The following is a 21161-nucleotide window of genomic DNA, read 5'->3' as shown; positions in this document are numbered from 1 at the left end:
GGTCAATAATAACTAGCCAATAAAAAGAATATATACTAATTCCTTACATTTCTTAAGGTGATGCAAGTCCGTTGTGAAAATTGTTTTACTACTGCGCTTAATTTAGACAGAATTCTAAATGGAGTCAAAGGATTATGGGATGCGAGCTGTATTTGTGTATATGTTTGTAGAGAACAAGCAAACAGCTGCAAACTAATCATTAATTATTGGTAAAATACCAGTTCTTTGCATATTTTACCCATTTTCTGCTCTGAAATTCTTTATTTGTTTCCAATATTCCATTTTTGTACAGGCCTCCAGTGGCGGTGCAGACTGCCATACACAAAATAATATTTTGCCAAGTCCGTTATTAATTATTTATTTAACATGTTTTGCGTATATTGCAAGTCATACAAAAGCACAAATACAAGAAAAACGAAGTAAGCTCATGACAGTAGGCTACACAAAAAATACCACACACACACAAACTCATCCCACGAGTTTCAAAAGCAGATGCTGTATCCTTCTGAATCACAAAGTAATGTGCCAAGACCTGACACTTTTTTTGTGCCTCATGGTGAGAGAATGCCCACCACCTGCCACGCACAAAACAAACACAGCAGACCAATCCAGACGCAAGCAAAACTTACACCAGTGACGGGCACGGCATGTTTGTGAATAACAAAGGCTCAAACATTAGGCTAGTGTTGAGCTTAGCTGGGCTCCGTTCAGAGCGCCTGCGACCGTGACGTACTGCACTGTGTTTATCAGTCGCCATCACCTGATTCATGCCACATGAGCCATTAGAAAACATTCAGAATTAGAAAGCTTTATCAATTATTAAAAAGCTGAACGGTCCAGATCATGTGGAAAGCAACAGACATTAGACAGGGAGTACAAAGCCTGCCAGAGATAAAGCTAAAGCTCCTCGCCAGCCTACTGATCCCCCGCCACGCAAAATCAAGAGGGAGAAAATGTGAATATTGATCTAAGGAAGAGATGTGTCCAGGGGGACAGAGTTAATTGCACAGAGCTCAGTTCCACTCTGTCGAAGGCTCTCAAGGCTAATGATGGTAATAGCTCTGTGGTGTAATTCAGGGAATCGTGGCCCAACCATGATTCATAAAGACCACTGTGAATACACTGACGTCCAAATTACAAATTAACTTCACACTACCTACTGCAGACTTAAAGAGTACCAGCTGTTATCTGCATAATGATGGGGAAAACAGTGGTAGTTTTCTTAAACTATAATAATAAGAAGAATAATGAATTACATTAATAAAAGCACATTTCAAGGACCCAAAGATGCTTACAATTTGCAGTTAATATAGACAGACAGACAGCATAAAGAAAACATTTATGTTACTGGGAGGTTGGTTGCAAGTGAGAAAAAATGAGCTTGAACCTAGAGCTGGATGATACAGCCACAATTTATTTCACAATACAGTGAAATACTCTACTAACGAACGCCTATACTAACGAACATTCCAAGATAGGAACTGGGCATTTGAATATTTTTTGCCTCCACCAAAGAACCACGACTTTAGAAACGAACCCGAGCCTCCGCTGAGCCAGCGGCTGGAAATGGCCACTGACCTCAATAGGCGAGTCTCTCAGCGCTCAGACTTGAGTGAGCTTTTAAGATTAGGAAATAGTAGTTTTAGCAATTTAGCGTTAGTGTAAATAGCAGACATCGAAATTCGTGCTAAGACGTATTTACGCTTCGTCTCCCGACATTCACCCACCTACTCTCCTTTATTCCACCCACCCCCCACCTCCCGTCATACAGCCAGGGCCTGTGTTACTCCTCCAGCCAGTCGTCACGTCTTCAAGGAAGCGATGTGTAACCACTTACAACTTTATTATTACTTTTTTATTACTGTTACCACTCTATTTCTCTTTTATTTTTAGTAAGGCTACATGTATTTTTTTTTACTAATTTGAGAGTGTTGTAAACATATATCAGTGCAAAAAGGGTGACTTTCGGGGTGGGGGCTGGAACGCATTAATTGCTTTTCCATTATTTTAAATGGGGAAAACTGACTCGAGAAACAAACTTTTCCACTTACGAACCGGGTCACGGAACGGATCAAGTTCGTAGGTAGAGGTTCCACTGTATATTTATTTACATATACTTCTAATTTTGGTCAATATATTATAATTCTGATATCAGTATGAACAACAAAAAAGCCACAGAAAAACTGCCAAGGACTAAAAGGTACATGACATCACAGGAAGGGTCTGATGTTTAACATGAAAAACAAGTGTAAGTTCAAGTTCAAACTGCACCTCACAGACAATTTGTTTGCATCCTGTGGACTGAGCAACATGCTTCACTAATTTCATGTACACGCTATTGGCCCTGGTGTAATGCCTTTGATAGATTCATCTTTTGGTGTTAATCTTCTAACAAGTTCTCTGGGGACACCATGGGCGCCAGAGTGCCACAACTGTCTAAGCAGTGTCCCTTTTGTGAGTGTCTCATCCATCTGTGAATCAGAGTCCAAGAGGCACATTTGGCCTCACTCACTCACCCAATGGAAGTCAAAGGAGGTGTCTGTTAGCTAACATAACAGGATTGGGCAGATACGGAACATTTTGAGCTTTCCTGTGGCATTATGTTGGTGGCAGTTGAGAAAAGATGTTATGGCTGGCTTCACGTGTCTTAGAGGAAACACATGCTGCTTTTTCCCTCTCAAATGATAGCACTATGATATTAAAGGAGTCGTGTCTTAACAGGTAGAACTGGGAATGATTCAATTTGCAAGAACTTTAAATAATTGCATTTTATTGTCCTTAAAGGTGTGTTCATTATGGAACAACAGGGCAGAAGAACAACAGGATGTGGGGGGAAAAAAAACACCCACCTCAAATATCCTGTGGATTTGTGGATAACAATAGGCTATTCCTTTTCCTGCTGTTGACTTGGCCTAAGCCAAGGACTTCTCCAGGAAAGGAAAGAGTTATTGAGCAGGGATCACAGCTCCCAGAGGATATCCACCCATCACACACACACACAGTACAAATGAGGATAAATCATCATTAATTGCCAGACTATGAAGGACATGGTGTATTCAATGATATGTGGATAATATCATTGCAGAAGTTTTCTGAAGAAGTTAGATAACTCTGTACTTAATGAATCTCACAGGAGGGCCATAGTGTGAAGATTGTTCTGCATTTCCTTTCCAGAGTGGGTTTTCTCCATCTCTAAAAATACAACTATTATATGCAACTATGCTATAGGACAGTAAGCACTGGAGGCCGCAGGCAGACATTTTACTCCCACAAGAGCAGAGTGTGAAAAAATATGACTGTATTTCCATGGTGGTGTGGGAAGTGCTTGTCTGCTCGGGAATGACTATGACAAACACCCCCAAAGTGATGCACAATTCCCACACAAGTTCTGTATGATAGTGAAAATACAGTAGGAATGCGCTGATTGTTTAATGAGCAATTAAAATTCCTTTACATCCAAACTGGAAAAGCGCAATAATATTTAATATAAAAAGTGCAATAATATTTTAATAATCTTTTGATTAAAAGCAAACATTCATTCATTCATTATCTGTAACCCTTATCCAGTTCAGGGTCACGGTGGGTCCAGAGCCTACCTGGAATCATTGGGTGCAAGGGAATACACACACACACACACACACTTTTTGAGTCGCCAAACCACCAACGAATGTGTGTTTTTGGACTGTAGGAGGAAACCAGAGCACCCGGAGGAAACCCACACGGACACAGGGAGAACACACCAACTCCTCACAGACAGTCACCCGGAGGAAACCCACGCAGACACAGGGAGAACACACCAACTCCTCACAGACAGTCACCCAGAGCGGGAATCAAACCCACAACCTCCAGGCCCCTGGAGCTGTGTGACTGCGACACTACCTGGTGCGCCAACGTCCTGCCCTGATTAAAAACACAGGAACCTAAACGGTATGAGCTTAATGATCTAATTTACTTTTTAGAAGACAAAGTAAGCAAACATAATTTATAACATAAAGTCTGGTGTGTTCTCCCTGTATCTGCGTGGGTTTCTTACGGGTGCTCCGGTTTCCTCCCATTGTCCAAAAACACACATTGGTTGGTGGAGAGGTGACTCAAAAGTGTCCATAGGTGTGAGTGTTTGAGAGTGTGTCACCCTGTGAAGGACCGACGCCCCCTCCAGGGTGTACTCCCCCCTTGCGAACAGTGATTCCAGGTAGACTCCGGACCCAGCACGACCCTGAACCAGATAAGCAGTTACAATGATTGAATGAATAATTATGCTACTGTAATTTAGCTTACTGTATGGTGGAGGTGAATAATAGAATTAAATAAACACAATATAATTCAATAAACACAAGAAAAAAGTGGACTCATGAGGATTGGATATGCCAATATACATGTTACAAAATACCATTTGATAAGAGGCTCTTAGCACACAGTGAAATCATTGCAACTGGTTAGAGGTTATTGATAAGGCTAATGTTGCAATAACAAATTACAAACTATGCATGTCTAACACAAACAAACACACACATGCACACATTTATCTAAGAAAAGCTTAAGGCAACAGCTTGACAATGTGCTCATATTCAATTTTTACTATGTGGATTTTCCACTGTCAGACATGCCACAGATCAGGACAGCACTAACAATAATGATGAAAATGTGGTGCAGGCAGTGCAAGTGGTATGAAACCTCTCAACACAAATTAAGCAAGGACATTGTCTTTGGGGAACACAAAACATGGGAATTTCTTTTTTAATTCACCCGAGAACTTACATTTACATTTCAGCATAGCTGCTCGAGATGAGGGTAGGTACATGAGCTTTGCCTGACGTAAACAAGGACTACTGACGTGCAGACTGACCAATTAAATGTTTACAGAGAAGGTTATCGACCAATAACGGTAGCTCTACAGTCAGACCGTCCAATCAGAAGATTTTAGGCTACTTCACCACACCTCCTTCTCACTCTAGCGAACCAAACGGAGTAGGGGAGGGCGGGACTAGTTTGTGAACGAAAAGCTTCTCGAAATTCTATGTAAACTCTAGAAAAACAAAATCCCGGACGTTTGTGAAATTCCGCCCGGATATTTTTTTTAAGTCTGAAAAAGAGGACATGTCCGGGTAAAAGCCTTAGCCTAGTGTAATAAGTCGATATAAAGGTAACATGTTCTACAGACATCAAATTGAAACAGGCCATTTTTCTGTACATTTAGGTCTCGAAAAAATCAGAAGCACTGGTAATAAAAAAGAAAAATGAATAGCAGTTGCCAGCTGCAGGACTGTTAAAAAATAAAGAATGCAATCAGGGACAAGCCTCTAATGGCCTACCTGTCTGTATACCAAACTTCTCCAACTGTAGTTAGCCAGTGCATGTTCATGTGTTGTAGGGGAGTAGTTTTGGAAGATGCTGATAGTAAGAGGTGGGTTTTTTAGTTGAATATGTTAAAAAACTATAGCTTACATTTGCTGGTTTCTATAAAATTACCTACTCTCACATTAGAATATTTGAAAAAATAAACAAAAAATAGCTTTTGAATCAAGTTCATTAAATTCAACATAAACAGCATTTTGCTCTAAGAGACAAACAAGTATAAAGTTACATTTTCTAAACGCACACAAACATTTACATAAGACAGAATCAGGCTCATTAACAGGAGTCTGTCTTAACGGCCAGTTTTATGCATTTGGGATTAGCCTATAGAGCTTTTAACCAGGGAGATCATTTAAAATATTTTTATATTCACTAGGTTTTGTAATGTGTGCTTTCCCCAGGCTCTTGGTCTTTATTAACTCCCTCTGAGCGGCTTCATTGTGGCAATGAACTCCTTCCCACTCACAGGCTGTTGCACTACACTAGAGGAACCCAAGCTGTCATCTGGGCCGGCTTTTCTCTCGCTCTGCTCCTCACACTTCACCAGCCATGTGTGACCTTCATCTGAGGAACTCCGGCTGCGCTGAAACACATTTATTAAAAGTTTTCTTTTCACACGTCAGTCACCTTTACTTTTGTTTCTCAAGCAGGTTTGACACCTTGAACAATTATACAATGAGTGCAAAGGGAGCCCACATATGTATGAACACCACCTGCATTCTCCTACGATTTTCACTGCAGAAAGAGTCAGAAAAAAAAGAAATGCATCCCAAAGGGAACAGTGCTGTCAGATATTAAATGATCTGAATCATCCCCTTCAAACTATGCCCTAAAATGGTTATTCAAACAAGAACCAGCACAGACCAACTACCAGCAAAACCGTGTTGTGTTTTGGATGCTGGCATTGTGGTCAACCAGCACAGTCATAGTCACTGTTTATTTTTTTTCAGCAGGGTAATGAAGGCAGTATTGTTTTATACAATCACGATTGCTCAAAGAATCATTTGAATGCAATGATTACTTGTCTGGTTGAATAGGTCTTCTCTATAGAGGAAGCCTGTAGTAAAATGGCCCATTAGAAATGGAAATTTGGAGAGATAATGGTAGCCAAATTATCATAGGTTGCTAATGGAAGCTATGTGAATTGGGCCTACCCAATTCTGCCCTGTCAGGTAGTTCAACTGATACATTTGTTTCAGTGTGGATCAAGATGTTGAGTACATCACTAATCTTCACAGAAAAGCACTTACCTTTGAGTTGAATACTATGGTGAACCTTTATACATGACCCTTTGTTAACAGTTTCCAGTGCAATACTGGCCAGAGGGGTATAAAGCCCTGTGTGGTGGAGCAATGGAACAGCTTTCTCTGGTGTAAAGGAGCTTTATTCTAAACTTTTGGGATGAGTTGCAACTGCTATTAAAACAATGGTCCAACATCAGTTCAAGACCTCACTATGATTTGTGGCTGAATGCCATTACATTCTCACAGAAATGTTGTCAAACTTATGGTAAATACTTTCAAGAAAAGTAAAGGCTTTTATAGTTAGGCACAGTTTGTTTAAACAAACTGTAGGCCTGGGGATCCATCTCAAAAATAACTGATGCTCTGATTCCAGGCATTTGAGAATTGAGAGTTGACTACAAAGCTTTGAACTCGATTCCACACTGTGATGGACCCTCAGTGTGAGATAAAACTGCTGTCTCTGTTTAGACAGCCTGTCTGAAAAACACGTCCTTTCACAACATAATAATCTCACTCTGTTTTACTTTGGACAAACTGGAACACAAAGAAAATATTGTTACAAAAACTGGGTTACGATACAAAACTTACTGCCAGTAAGCACACATCTGAAGGAGCTGACTGAGGAGAACAAGATAAAGTTTAGCCAGCTCCTGTTAACCTGACATTTTGTTTCTGTTACGAATAATGGATGGACAATTTGTTAAGAGGGGCATATTATGAAAGAAAGCAAATCAGTTTTTTCAAACATTTACATATTAATATTGGGATCTGGAGTCCATACCAACCCACAAACTAAGACATAAGACCACCCAGTCAAATTCTGTGAGCTGCCAAATGAGTAAACATAGGCTAAAATGAGGCATTTTGACATTTAGAAAAAAGAAAATATACATATTGTCCAACCTCTTGGCCTCTCCAATCACAGCACTGGACCTATGTTTATGTGAGAACACAAAAGACAATGTTGTGAGTTTTTTGTGCTGTGCTGCAATAAACAAGTGTGGAGAAGTATGTTTAAGGATTAAAATGTGGTGAAAATGAAAATTGAATGAAAAAATGGCTAAAGGGCTGTTTACACTGGGCAAGAATGTTACTGTGTTTTTGGGTCCTTGTGGTATTTTAACAAAGCATGTCCTAGATGTAACATTAAACCCAAGGAACTACATTAAATTATGCAAACGGTAATAGTATTATTAGCAATATACATATACCCTCTGCCCCTGATTTATTTTGATTTGAGATTCTGGGGTAATCAATCATATTTTCCTCCCAATATTTGAAACTAAAAAAAAAAAAATTGTAAAGTGAAATTATGTAAAACAACATACATTTTTAGTATAATTTTAACAAAATCTTCACCAAGCTATTAATGTTTCAAATTCTAAACAAATAATACTGTTGTAGCTTATTCACCATATTTTAAACAAGAAACAATTCTCTCTGAATCTGAATTATAACAAATGCAAAATGGTATTTGCAAATTTGAAACAATGCCTCTTGAAGAGAATGTATGTCTATGTCATCACATTCTTACCCAAATGAGACCACAGTCTTGCCTGGAATCACACTGAAATTGAAGAACTAAAGGCAGAATGTGGAAGAAGAGTGGAAGAATGCAGGCTAGGCTAAAGGCTAACATAAGCACACGAACAAGTCCAATGCAGATGTTAGTTTGCTGATAATAAACTGGATTATGTCATGCTTCAGAGAGCATCTCATTGAAATTTGAGGGATTAAATTGTCTCTGTATTTACTGAGACACTGAGAGTGAAGACATCTGGAACACAGCAGTTCACAGATTTGACAGAGCGGGCGCACTCTCCCGTAAGGTCCACCGTGGTGGGGTGACTGATTATGTAGTGTAAAGAAGCCAGAGTGCTTTTTAAATTATGTTCACAACATGCAGAGTTCATCATTATGACATGATATTGCACACTGTCAGCTTTGTAGCTTAGAGCCCTACACACCTCATGTATGGTGAACTAGGTTTGTGCAATACTGATTTTACCCTGATGATGAAAATTATAACAGTTAACAATGTAATCGTCCAAACAGATTTTTTTAAAAACAAAACAAAACACTAAAGCTACAAATCCTCGCTGTTACATTTCATCTGATGCATATTCCACTTGAACCACAATGGATTCAGTTTGTTTGACTGTACACAGTTTGTGACATTGGAGATACATATACATCCCATTCTTTAAGCCAGGGTGGGATCATCGGCGGATTAGGGCATGCACAATTCATCTCCATTTGGACACAGAGTGAAGAGGTTGTGGTCTCCTCTCTGCTCTGACTACAGGGTGGGCCATTTATATGGATACACCTTAATAAAATGGGAATGGTTGGTGATTTTAACTTCCTGTTTGTGGCACATTAGTATATAGGAGGGGGGAAACTTTTCAAGATGGGTGGTGACCATGGTGGCCATTTTGAAGTCGGCCATTTTAGATCCAACTTTTGTTTTTTCAATGGGAAGAGGGTCATGTGACAAATCAAACTTATTGGGAATTTCACAAGAAAAACAATGGTGTTTGGTTTTAACATAACTTTATTCTTTCATGAGTTATTTAGAAGTTTCCGACCACTTATAAAATGTGTTCAAAGTGCTGCCCATTGTGTTGGATTGTCAATGCAACCCTCTTCTCCCACTCTTCACACACTGATAGCAACACCGCAGGAGAAAAGCTAGCTCACGGCAGCACCCACTGTGTGTTGAGTAAATGAAGAACGATATGTGCTTCCACGTCTAAGTCTCCAAATGTCTCCACTAACAGCAGAAAAATCACTAGATTGGTCACTAGTCGGTTTTTTGAAAAAGAAGAAGACAAAAAAAGGTTGCTAATGGGATCTTTCTCACCAATAAAAGAGACACCACACAAACTATGATGGTGTCTCCCCAAAGGCACAGACAAACACACATTGCCATTTCTAGTTCCCTCTTAACTAATCGGAGTTCATGAATTCCTGAACCAATCCAACAAATCAGAGAAAATAGAACCCACAATTAATATGGACACTTTTGAGTCACCAATCCACCTACCAACATGTGTTGTTGGACTGTGGGAGGAAAACGGAGCGCCCAGAAGACTCCCACACAAACACAGGTAGGACTTGAACCAACAACCTCCAGGTCCCTGGAGCTGTGTGACCGCGTCACTACCTGCTGCACCACCGTGCCGCCCCTTTCTCAACATGATATATGATAAAATTTTCAGCATCACTGGATGTCATAAAAAAAATCATTATTAATATACTATAACTATATATATAGTTATATATATTATACTATAGTACTATAAATAATGATATAGTACAAAAATCTTGTGAACCAAGCCATACTTTAGATGTTGGTCATGGTCTTTTGAAAACATATTTGTGGAATATTTACCAGATGTTTTTTTTTTGTCTTCATATTTGGAATCAATAATATTGGTAGTACAAAAAACTACTGGTAATTATCCAGTACCTATTGTGTACAGCACACATCCATCAACACCTAAACAAGCAACGATCTCTGCCAACCGTATGTGCACATCAAACAGCAATGCATTTATCCCACCATCTTGAACCCCTTTAGCAATCTCTTTCTCACCATCTGGTCCCAGACAGACACAAAGAACAAATGAGAGAGAGAGAGAGAGAGAGAGAGAGAGAGAAAGAGAGAGAGAGAGAGAGAGAGAGAGAGAAAAAGAGAGAGAGAGAGAAAGAGAGAGAGAGAACTACAAGAAAAGTCAGTCAAAGCTCTCATCATTAATGCATGTCCTAAGGTATTCACTCAACCAGGTCAACTCACAATGCAGTGAGCGTAACCTGACCAGTGCTCAAAACTCCGCTGCATGGAGTATGGACCACCTGATACCAACAGCAGGCACACACACATACCCATACCAGGCAAAACACACTCTGGAGCCTTCCTTTGGGCCAATAGATATGCACTGCCAGAAAGATTGTCCCTTGTATTACTAGAAGCAAACTGCTTAGCAATGTTTACCTCTGCTCAGGCAGCAAGAAAACCAGACATACACATAAAATGACTATTTTGAGAGTGCATTGTTAAAATGAATGGCACCCCTCGGTTTACTGTATTGCCTACTTATACCGCCATGATAAAAGCAGCATATAATGGTTGGTGAAGTCAGAGAACACATCTGAGATATTCTTCAACAGACCTGAGACAGCACACACCACGTACACCAGCCATTCAAAGTGCTTTACATAAAAAATAAGAGGTCTGATAAATTTGGATTTTTACAGTGGATCAGAGATGTATTTTGGACCTAAACTACTAAGCAGTCTCTAGACAGCAAGAAATGTCTTAAAATAAATTCTGTAACTGGCTGCCAGAGTTAGACCCTTAATGCTGAAATGATATGTTCAGTTCCCTTTTTCCTGGTGAGCTTTCTAGCACTACGTTTTGAATATGTGGCTTGAACAAACACAGTATGTCCAGATGAGTGGTCTTTACTTACGGATGCAAAACCGTTCTGCATCACATAACCACTGTAACTATTCCTATTTTTGACATAGAATTTAGCTCCTGCTGTTCATGGCTATTATCCTCTATTTTAGTCTCAGCTGACCACAGAACTAGGTTACAATTTATGCTCCAGTGACCTTTAGCAAGCTCCAGATTTTTTATGTTCGTAGACTGATGAAAATACGGCATTTGGTCTTGTGTTGACACAAGGTTGATATACTTTCATAGCTCTGGAGACATTAATTTTTAATAAATAAGATATTTAAACATGTCAGGAACATGTCAGAAGCATTTTATAGATGATCTCTTGAAGAACCTAAGCTACATAGAAAAATGTGAGAGGATCATGCACCTTATTGTAATACACTGCTATTCTACAGAGTGCCCATTCACATTAATGTGACTGATGGGAATCCTCTACAGAGCTTTACCTGAAACGATCAGGAAGGCCATTCAGCCTTTCAGTAAGAACTCATCAAGATCTCTGAAATGAGATAAACCAACAATGGTTTGGCAGGACAAAAGAAACCATTAATGTCTGTGTAATATCTGCTTTGACAAATACAATACTTTGCAGGTTGCGTATAAACACTGTATGTCCAAAAGTGTGCATACATCACCTTTTCCAAAATGTCTACTGAAATCAAGAGTATTACCGTGTTGTTGCCCCTGTATTGCAGTACCAGCTTTTACTCTAATAGGTAGACTATACACCGGATACTGAAACACAGCTGAAGGGAATGTGACGCACATTAGTGTGGTCAGGTAATAACGCTGCGTGATAAGTAATAGATCACAACAGCCACTTTAGCTCAGGTTAGAGGCATAGGACAGATCTCAATCACTCCAGAGAAAGCCAGTTTCAATGCTCCACAGCCAAGTGCTGGTGGAGAGGGCTTTTTACCGCTTAGACCCATATGCAGCTTTTCTGGAACATCATAATCTATTGTAATAATAGCTGAGAAGTCATGATGCATTTGCTTCCAACATGAACAGCAATCAATTTGAATAATAATGAAGTTAACTTTTTGCAAACATTACAACTTCTACTGTCTTCCAGTTCCTTCAAGAGCAACTGCTTCGTAATTAACAAGTTCAGGACCTGCAAGATCTTACGCAACCGCTCTGTACTAAACCCATCCACTGTTTTTGGCCTGCAGCGTTGATTAAACGATAGCTCATCCCACATTATTACCGCTGAGTAAACATTGAAAACATTTGAAATGAAACATTTAATCTTTGCATTGGAAAAGATTAAAACAGGAATTTCAAGGGTGTGGGTGTAATGGCTTCATTGCTGTCTCTCAAATGGTTTCACACAAACCATCAATCAGAGATGCTCAAATTAATATTTGTAAGCTGATCAACACCTCAGAAAAACCTGCCCACCATTTCCAACATTCTGCTTGAAAAATCAGCCATGTCTGTGGTGAACTTCCCCATTTCCTGCCAGAGAGTCAAGAGAAGCTCCCTTTCTATAAATGACTGCACAGAAACCACGACAAAGGAAGAGTGGCGCCTTGTCTAAGCATGGAAGATTTCCTATGAGGTGTGAAACATCCTGCAGCGTGTGCATGCGCCTGTGTGTGTAAGAGATTAACATATCACACAGCTTTCTTCAGTTATTGCACAGCTATTGAATCACTCTGTAGTTCTACATTAAGTTTTTTCAGTCCGTTTTGTTATCTTCCCCCTTATCCTTTAATCTCACTTCAATCCCTCTTTCCAGTCTCTTGTTTTTTTCTCCCTGGGTGCTCTCTCCGTCTCTCTACTTGTTTCTATTCCTGTTTTTCTACCTGTTATTTTCTCTCCCTCTTTCAAGCTCAAGTTAGGTTGTGCTTCATTAGCATGAATAAAGGACCAGTGGACTCTGTCTTGCCAGTGTCCTGTTTTTCCTCCTGTTGCTCTAACATCCACCCAACCTTTCTCCCCCTCTATACTTCACTGTTGTTTTTCTACCCATCTGTTCTCTCCATCTGATCTTTCTTTTTGTCTCTTTCAAATCTCCTTTTTCTCTCATATTCTCGTCTCATCTTTTGTCCCTTCTGCCCCACCCCCCTCAACAGTCTACTATATTTCCACCCAAGCTGCTCTATCTTCCCAATAAATGCTCTGTCTGTCTGTCTGTTCTCCCAGTTACCTTCAGATACAGTCTTGTACATTTTGTGTCTTTTAAATGCACAATATTTTCACTCACTCTGGAAATCTTAGGAGTTTTGACAAAGGGAAAGGCAACAATGTTACACACTAAAATACATCAACATTTCACTAAAAAAGTAATGATTTAATATAGATCACGTGTCAAACTCAAGGCCCACCGTGTTATTTGATGTGGCCTGCAAGAGCTTAAGAGATCTGACTGACTGCAATCTAGTGGCTGTCGCTTCACAGGTAACAATCGGCATGAATTGTGGGAAATGGAGTTTATGGTCAATGCATGCTTTTAGACCTAATTATTAATTATTCCACCACGAATTCTAAAGCATGCATTGACCTTAAACTCCATTTCCCACAATGCATGTTGCCCGCCAAGTGACAGCATTCCACCACTAGATTGCAGTGTATCCTCTTCGATGTTTTTTTTTCAACAAGTGGAATTAAGAAATAGCTACAAATATTGATCTCAAAATGTCCAGGAAAAGAAAAATGTTCGCAAAATATGTTCATAAGATCTACGGCCCAAAACGATGCAGCTGTGAAAGCTAGCTTTATTGTAGCTAAACAAATCACTCGCGCGTCTAAGTCTTTTTCAGAGGGTGCATTTTTGAAGCAGTGTATGCTGAAGGTCTGTGAGCAGGTGTGTTCCGACTGGATACAGACATTTAAAAATGGCAAACCTGGCAACACAACTAACCCGACAAATTAACAGGATTTATGTTAACAGAGCAACAAGTAAACGTATTTTTACATATATGCAAATATTTATAAGTTGAATAAGTAATAAATTCAGTGTTATTTAACATTAAAGAGTACTTACATTTAGTCTACATTACATGTGTTTTATAGTTACATCTGGCCCTTTGAGGGCAACCGTTATGTTTATGTGGCCCTCTGTGAAAATGAGTTTGACACCTCTGATATAGATAAATAAAGAGAAAAGTTTGGAAAGGTAACAAAAGGAGTCAGTGCAATTTGCAAAATAATTCCAATGGAATCTGGTAAAATTATGATCCATAGCGAAGATATACACTGGAGGATTCCTCCACAGTGACAGCTTAGTTCTACCTTTCTGTGAGTATACAGCAATTAATGATTTTAGTTTGTTCAGGATTTCATATCAATGCACACAAAAACCAACACATTCGAATGGGGAATAAACCCACTTTGGTATGAAAAGCTGAAAAGCAAATACAGAATTCAGCAGGAGAATGTTTCTGGCTCAGCGGGAATAAATGTCATTGACAGACACGAAGCAGGCTTGAGACAGACTCTCTTTGTCCTGAACTGTAGTGCTCCACTGCAGTCATGCAGGGCGGTTAATCATTAGTGAGCATACACACACATCTACACTGTTTCCTGACTGCAACATTTCTCCAGGCAGTCTGGGTGACATTGCCTGACATTTAAGGACACTGCCTTGTTCCTGGTTGTCATGCAGGTCAAACCTTTACAAACTTGCAATACAAATCCAAACCTGTGCTTCAGTGCTCTCTGGCAGCAAGCATAAAAATATTAGTCTCTATTAATCAACTGTACGAACATAAGAGGATACATTAGCCAAGCTTTCTGCACACTAGTCTTAATGAACACAACTCCCAGGAGAAAGTCAGGTCCCCAACAGATGATAATTGGGTGCACTCTCTCTAGGTTGATAGGAAGGTCATCCCATCACTCAGTGGGATGCTAGCCAACACAGGCATTTCTTAGCTAGCAACATAGTGTAATTATCAGTTTGTGCTCCCCTTCAAGCAGTTTGAAAAGTACTGTGATTAGAGGAGGCATTCCTAGCAGGTGGAAATGGCAGTCAAACAACGGGGAGAATATTGCCGTAAACAGCGATTACATAGCAGATGCTTAATTTGAACTAAAATTATATTTAATGAGGTACTCATAGTGTTCCAGAAGAGTAAACCATTTGAGTGATGCTGGGATATAGTGCATTCACGTTACTTCATACATAATCCTAAAAAGATATAAATAATAATCTGCATTGTAAAAATATTATGTTATATACAACATTTAAATATTTTTAATTTTTCTCAAAAATATTGAAAATGGCTCATTTAGGAGCTACATGGTCAAAGCCAAATATTATGACCACCTCCTTGTTTCTACAATCACTCTCCATTCTCTCAGCTCCACTGTCCAAACAGAAGCACACTGCAGTTCTATTAGACAAGAGTCCATCTGTTGCTCTGCATACTTTCTTTTCCCACTTACACCCTGTTTTTCAATGACCAGGAACCCCACAGATTTGGTAAAGAAATTCATTCATAATCTGTAAGCGCTTATCCAGTTCAGGGTCATGGTGGGTCCAGAGCCTACCTGGAATTATTGGGCGCAAGGCGGGAATACACCCTGGAGGGGGCGCCAGTTCTTCACAGGGCAACACAGACACACACACACACCTACGGACACTATTTGAGTCGCCAATCCACCTACCAACTTTGGACTGTGGAAGGAAACCAGAGCACCCGGAGGAAACCCACACAGACACTGGGAGAACACACCACACTCCTCACAGACAGTCACCTGGAGCGGGAATTGAACCCACAACCTCCAAGCCCCTGGAGCTGTGTGACTGCGACACTCCCTGCTGTGCCACCGTGCCGCTGGTAACGAAATAACATGCTTTAAACAATCCCCTCTCTAACTGTATATTAAACATGTATTTATTTTTCCTTCAAGTTTTGAAATTGGAAGTTCACAGTATGCTACATGCAAAAAAAAGTATATATATATAAATCAGTGGATGCACTACAATTTTAGTAATGGATGACATATTTATGAACTAGTTGTTACTTTATATAATTTCATATAAGAATAATAATAATAACAATAATTCAAATAAACAAATCGAAAATCAAAAATAGGCTTCCACCCTTTGTGCAATCCTGAGTGTTTTGATTTCTTCAAATCTTGTGATGGCTGTTGTTGTCAAAAGCTTTACAAAAAGATACAACATGCGGACTGGCAGAAATTCAGCCATTCACTTAATTATTAGTTCATCTCTAAATTCTTGTTCAGTTCAGGGTTGTAGTGGGTCTGGACACTACCCTAACTCACTGGACATAAGGCAGGAAGCATCCTTTGACAGGTCACTATTCAATCACAGAGATTCATTCATTTGTAATTCTGTTTCACTGAATTTGCCTTTGGCACATTTTCTTCCAGAGACATCCAGTGTGTGTTGGTCACTCATCTGACCCACGTTGTACTCCTAAAAGAAGACCCGAGAGCTTCTTTCTGCACATCAACGTGTTAATCATTTCAAGTTGAATCCATTCCCATAGTGTCTTGATTTCATCTTCTATAACATTTGATTTGCCTTCAGAAATGTGATTAAACATTGATTGTCTGGAAGCAAAGCACAAGGACATTATAAAAATTACAAACCTTCTTATTAATCTACAAACAATTAAGCAAACAAGCGTCCTCTTGGGTCCTTCCACGACAAATCACCGGGTGCTGGCACCTTCCATAATACACCACAAAGACTGCTCTGAATTAATCTGAAGCTGCTGTTTGTGAATTAGGGTATGAAAATTGGGTCTGGAAATACTGTAGGATTGCTGAACAGTAAAAAATTGCGCTGTTAAAAATAACATGTTCAATTAACTGATATGGTTCAGTACATTAGGATGATTAATTGTGTTATGCAAGGCACTTTAAATCTTCCCTAGACCTACAGTGTACCCACTCCCACCTCATCACACAAGCACAACACAACAAGCTTCTTTCCCAGAGAAAAAAATATGTTTACGAGAGCCTTTAAGCCAGTGATGAGTCCTTTGGAATCCTCTTCTGGAGAATTCTGGGTGATTTGACTTGAACTGACCTTAATAGCAAATGCAAATTAACCACCTACATAAGCCACATTTTTCATTAATGGGTTCTCGTGGTTAGAAGCAGGCCCAAAGCAAGTAAAAAGCTATTAGAGAGAAAAATCAGTCCTATTGTGTGGGGATTTCACGCTTTAGAAATTAGGTGTGACTGCAAGCTCATCAGTGCTTCATGAGAGCCCTCCAAGCTAAAAAGGCTTGAGTACATCTGCTTGTACAAAGATACTACACTCTTTCTCTCTCAGCATCTGACCTCTCACCAATCATTTTCCTAGTCCATTCTTCCACTTCTGCTTTTACCTTTAAGACAGTACCTAATTAAAGCCGGCGGGTGAGAAAGTTGAGATACCTCAGTCCATGTTTTTAATAGAAGAGGGCTACAGTCGTGGGGTAAACTCACCAATTACATAATCTTCCTCTTCTTTTCCCTTTCTCTTCCAATTTCCTCTTGAATCTGGCAGCAGAATACGTTTTCATTTCTGTACCACAAAGTACATCCGGAGCTCAGATACGTTCAAACATTAGTGTTTTCACTTAACGATGCATGGGAAAAGCTGATATTATTGGGTCGTATATCTTCCCTGCACCTGTGTGGTGATGTAACCCACATTTATGTGAGGAATATTTAATACACTTTGATCAAATCACATGCTGATCTTTGGTTTCTTCATTTTCAGTTTTCCCCCATTGTTCTTACCGTAACATGTTCCATTCTTCTGAATGTTTTTACACTAGATTTCTGAGAATCTAGGGTGGCACGGTGGTGCAGCAGGTAGTGTCGCAGTCACACAGCTCCAGGGACCTGGAGGTCGGGGGTTCGATTCCTGCTCCGTGGGACTGTCTGTGAGGAGTTGGTGTGTCTGCATGGGTTTCCTCCGGGTGCTCCGGTTTCCTCCCACAGTCCAAAAACACATGTTGGTAGGTGAATTGGCGACTCAAAAATGTCCGTAGGTGTGAATGTGTTTGTCTGTGTTGCCCTGTGAAAGACTGGCGCCCCCTCCAGGGTGTATTCCCGCCTTGCGCCCAATGATTCCATGTAGGCTCTGGACCCCCGCGACCCTGAACTGGATAAGGGTTACAGATAATGAATGAATGAATTTCTGAGAATCTGTTTGTATCCAACACAAGTGTTTAAGTGTATAGCAGAGTACACAGTTTCACTGTTCCAAAGCCATAGCTGGGGAGGCTTTAACTCATTTACCACTGTAGCAAGGATACATGACAGCTTGACCCTAAAAACGCTGGAGCATTTCATGGCAATCTATAAACTAAATTAATTTAAGACTAATGTAATACAAACCTACAATAACCAGACAGCAAGCTGGAAAATTTGGCTTCTGTTCTCCCAAGCTAATCAAGCCAAATATTCAGTAAATGCATCATTACTGCTTTCAGGCTTGTTTTCCGCACTGTTCCTTCTTCAGAAAGTGGCACAGGGGAGAGAAAGCGGAACAAAGCAAAGCTAATAACAGCCCTGTCTTCATCAAAACATTGCAGTTCCTTCTGCAGGGAAGATTTAGTTTCTACACGAACTTCAGAGTGACAGCGTGAACCTGTGGGAAGTGGTTTGTGACTTTACAGAAGGGTACACGAGCCTCTAGAAATATGGACCGTTTCTGTGTCAGTAAGATGTTTTGAAATGTCACTGACTGATGTCGGATGCCAACTCTCTGCGGTGACAGCGATATCATCTACCAGACAGAGTCTGGGAAAGTGACACTATCACCACTCTTTGTGGTTTTGTCTTCATGCCACAACCTAAATCATGTTACGCTAATAGAAACTGGTCTGATTCTACAGCCTACGCACTACAGTTATTGCAGAAAATATTAACAAACGCACACTGACCAAACAGCAGTATAATACAAGTCTATACCAGTTTACAGAATACTCTGGAGTAATGGAGGCTTATCACCTGGGCATTTGTTTGCTCTCTCTATCACTGCTGCTGGCCCAAAGGTACAAGCTTTAAAATCACACCCTTTAGAAATACTGTAGATTGAGACCACAAGCGACCTGTCCATTTTCCAACAAGTCTAAAATTCAGTCAAAGCAGTTGGCTGTAATTACTGCTTTTTATATTCCAAATAATTCACACACATTCAGAGAACACCATGGGCCTCTTAGATTTATTTATTTTTTTAATCTATTTCCTTTGCTTGGTAACAGCTTTTCAACAGCTTCACATCGTTTTAGGTCCATAGCACTAGTCACCTACCCACAGAGGAAGGGTAGGCAGACACCTGCTGATTTGTTTTTAGACTGGAATGAAGATGAATATTCTCTTGTCTCACAAAGATGAAAGATTTAATCACCGATTATCTGATGGGGAAGGTTTAATGGTCTACCAGGAAAGTCTCCAGAAAAAGGAATCATTTGTACTTCATGGCTGTTGTGACAAATAAATAAAGGGTGGTCATGACACTGTGGGGGTCGTGATGCGTTTGTTTTTGTGTGGATCAGACACAGCAGTGCTGCTTGAGTTTTTAAACCACTCAGTTTAACTGCTGGATTTAAAACCATCCTAGGGCCAAGGATGAAGGACGACAGAACTAACACAAATTGTGCTGTTTGTAGTGATCTACAATAAATATTTATAAAATGTCTACAGTGGCCAGTGAGGGTGCACAAAGTTTAAAAACTCCAGCAGCACTGCCATGTCTGATCCACTCATATCAGCACGACACTACACCAACACTTCTGCAACACCGACAATGACCCACACAAAAAATACCTGCTTTGTGGTGGTCTTGCTGGGGAATGAGCCATAGAAGGACAGGTCGAATGTGGTGTAAGAATGTATGCAGAACAACACACTGACTACAATTTGTAACTGTAGAACTATAATTGAGCATGGGTCTGAACAGTGGAGGTGATAGAATGAACAATAAAACTGTCAACGTTAAGTCTAAAAAGAATAAGAAGGCTATTGCCTCGGTCGACATCAGTGGGCTATAACTGTATTTACAGTGTTTCAGTTGGACAGAATAAGTCTTGGGACATTTCACCAAATTCAATTTGCTTATTCACAAGATATTGTCAGATTATTCAAGAAGAAAGACTGAAAGCCTAGTCATATTTAGGCATCTCTTTGTTTCTTCACAGGGTGAAATTCAGAAAACCCAAAAATTCACTCCGAGTCTAAGCGCGGGAATGTTCTGGAAGACCCGTCGATATTTTTAAGCTTCCAGTACACGACAGAATGAGGTGACAGGTGTCGACTACTCACGGTCTCCAAGTCCACTTTCTCTGAGAGCTGGAAGTCGATAAAACGCTGCAAAAACCTCCAGAAACCCATACGAGCTCCTCGCCTTCACTCTTCTACAGTAGCGGGGACCACAGGAGCATTTCCTCAAAGACTCCCGAGCAGAAGAGACATAAACACAGCGGAGTAAACCTTCAAAGCAGACCAGCGGGAGAACACTGGGCAGGACTGTACTGCTCTCGGCTCGCTGACCTGCACTGAGACGCTGTGTGTGTTTTTATTGTGGAGCTTAAGCCTTCACCTGAACCACCACAAACCTGCGCCTCACCGAGCACTGCGCTGTCCACACCAGCTCCACAACTTTGAATGGACGCCACAGCGAGAGGGGGCGGGGCCTGGGAGTAACGACATCCTGATAATTTTCTTCGACTTCTTTAACGGTTTTTCTTTACCGTCATTATCTTCATAACCGCGTCCTTCTTAATCATTATCAACACAGTCTTTTACATCCTCGCTATCATCAACTTCTTTATAATCAGCAACATATTTACATCATCTTCACCATATTTTTCTACCATAGTTTTATTTATTCTTAATCGTGTTATTCTTAATTTATATTCAACTATTATCTTCGTCATAATTGTTTCTCCGCCCCCTTCCCATCCTCATTATCATATCAAAAACATTTATTTATTTAGTGTCTTGTTATGTATGATTCTTCTTTGTTTTCATTATCGTCATCATTATTCTTCATTTTGCCACCTTTTTTCACATTTATTATGACTTTCTTATTCTTCTTTATTGTCTTTTTTTTTTAAAGTATCTTCATAATTACCATCAGTTTAAATATCCTCTTGACTTCTGATAAAGAG

The 21161-nt window shown here is 40.0% G+C and overlaps 1 protein-coding gene across 1 annotated transcript in view; it reads right to left on the bottom strand.

The window, feature by feature from the left end:
• Positions 1 to 20706, bottom strand: part of LOC136699862 (hippocalcin-like protein 1) — a 30247-nt gene extending 9541 nt beyond the window's left edge. The window contains exon 1 of the mRNA XM_066674905.1: positions 20314 to 20706. The gene's annotated coding sequence lies outside the window, so the exon portion shown is untranslated. The remainder of the gene's footprint in view (positions 1 to 20313) is intronic.
• Positions 20707 to 21161: the final 455 nt, after the last annotated feature.

Source organism: Hoplias malabaricus, chromosome 1 (genome assembly GCF_029633855.1).
Source record: "Hoplias malabaricus isolate fHopMal1 chromosome 1, fHopMal1.hap1, whole genome shotgun sequence".
Lineage (NCBI taxonomy): Eukaryota > Metazoa > Chordata > Actinopteri > Characiformes > Erythrinidae > Hoplias > Hoplias malabaricus.
The sequence above is the reverse complement of the archived record's forward strand: the minus strand, read 5'-3'. Positions and strand labels throughout refer to the sequence as shown.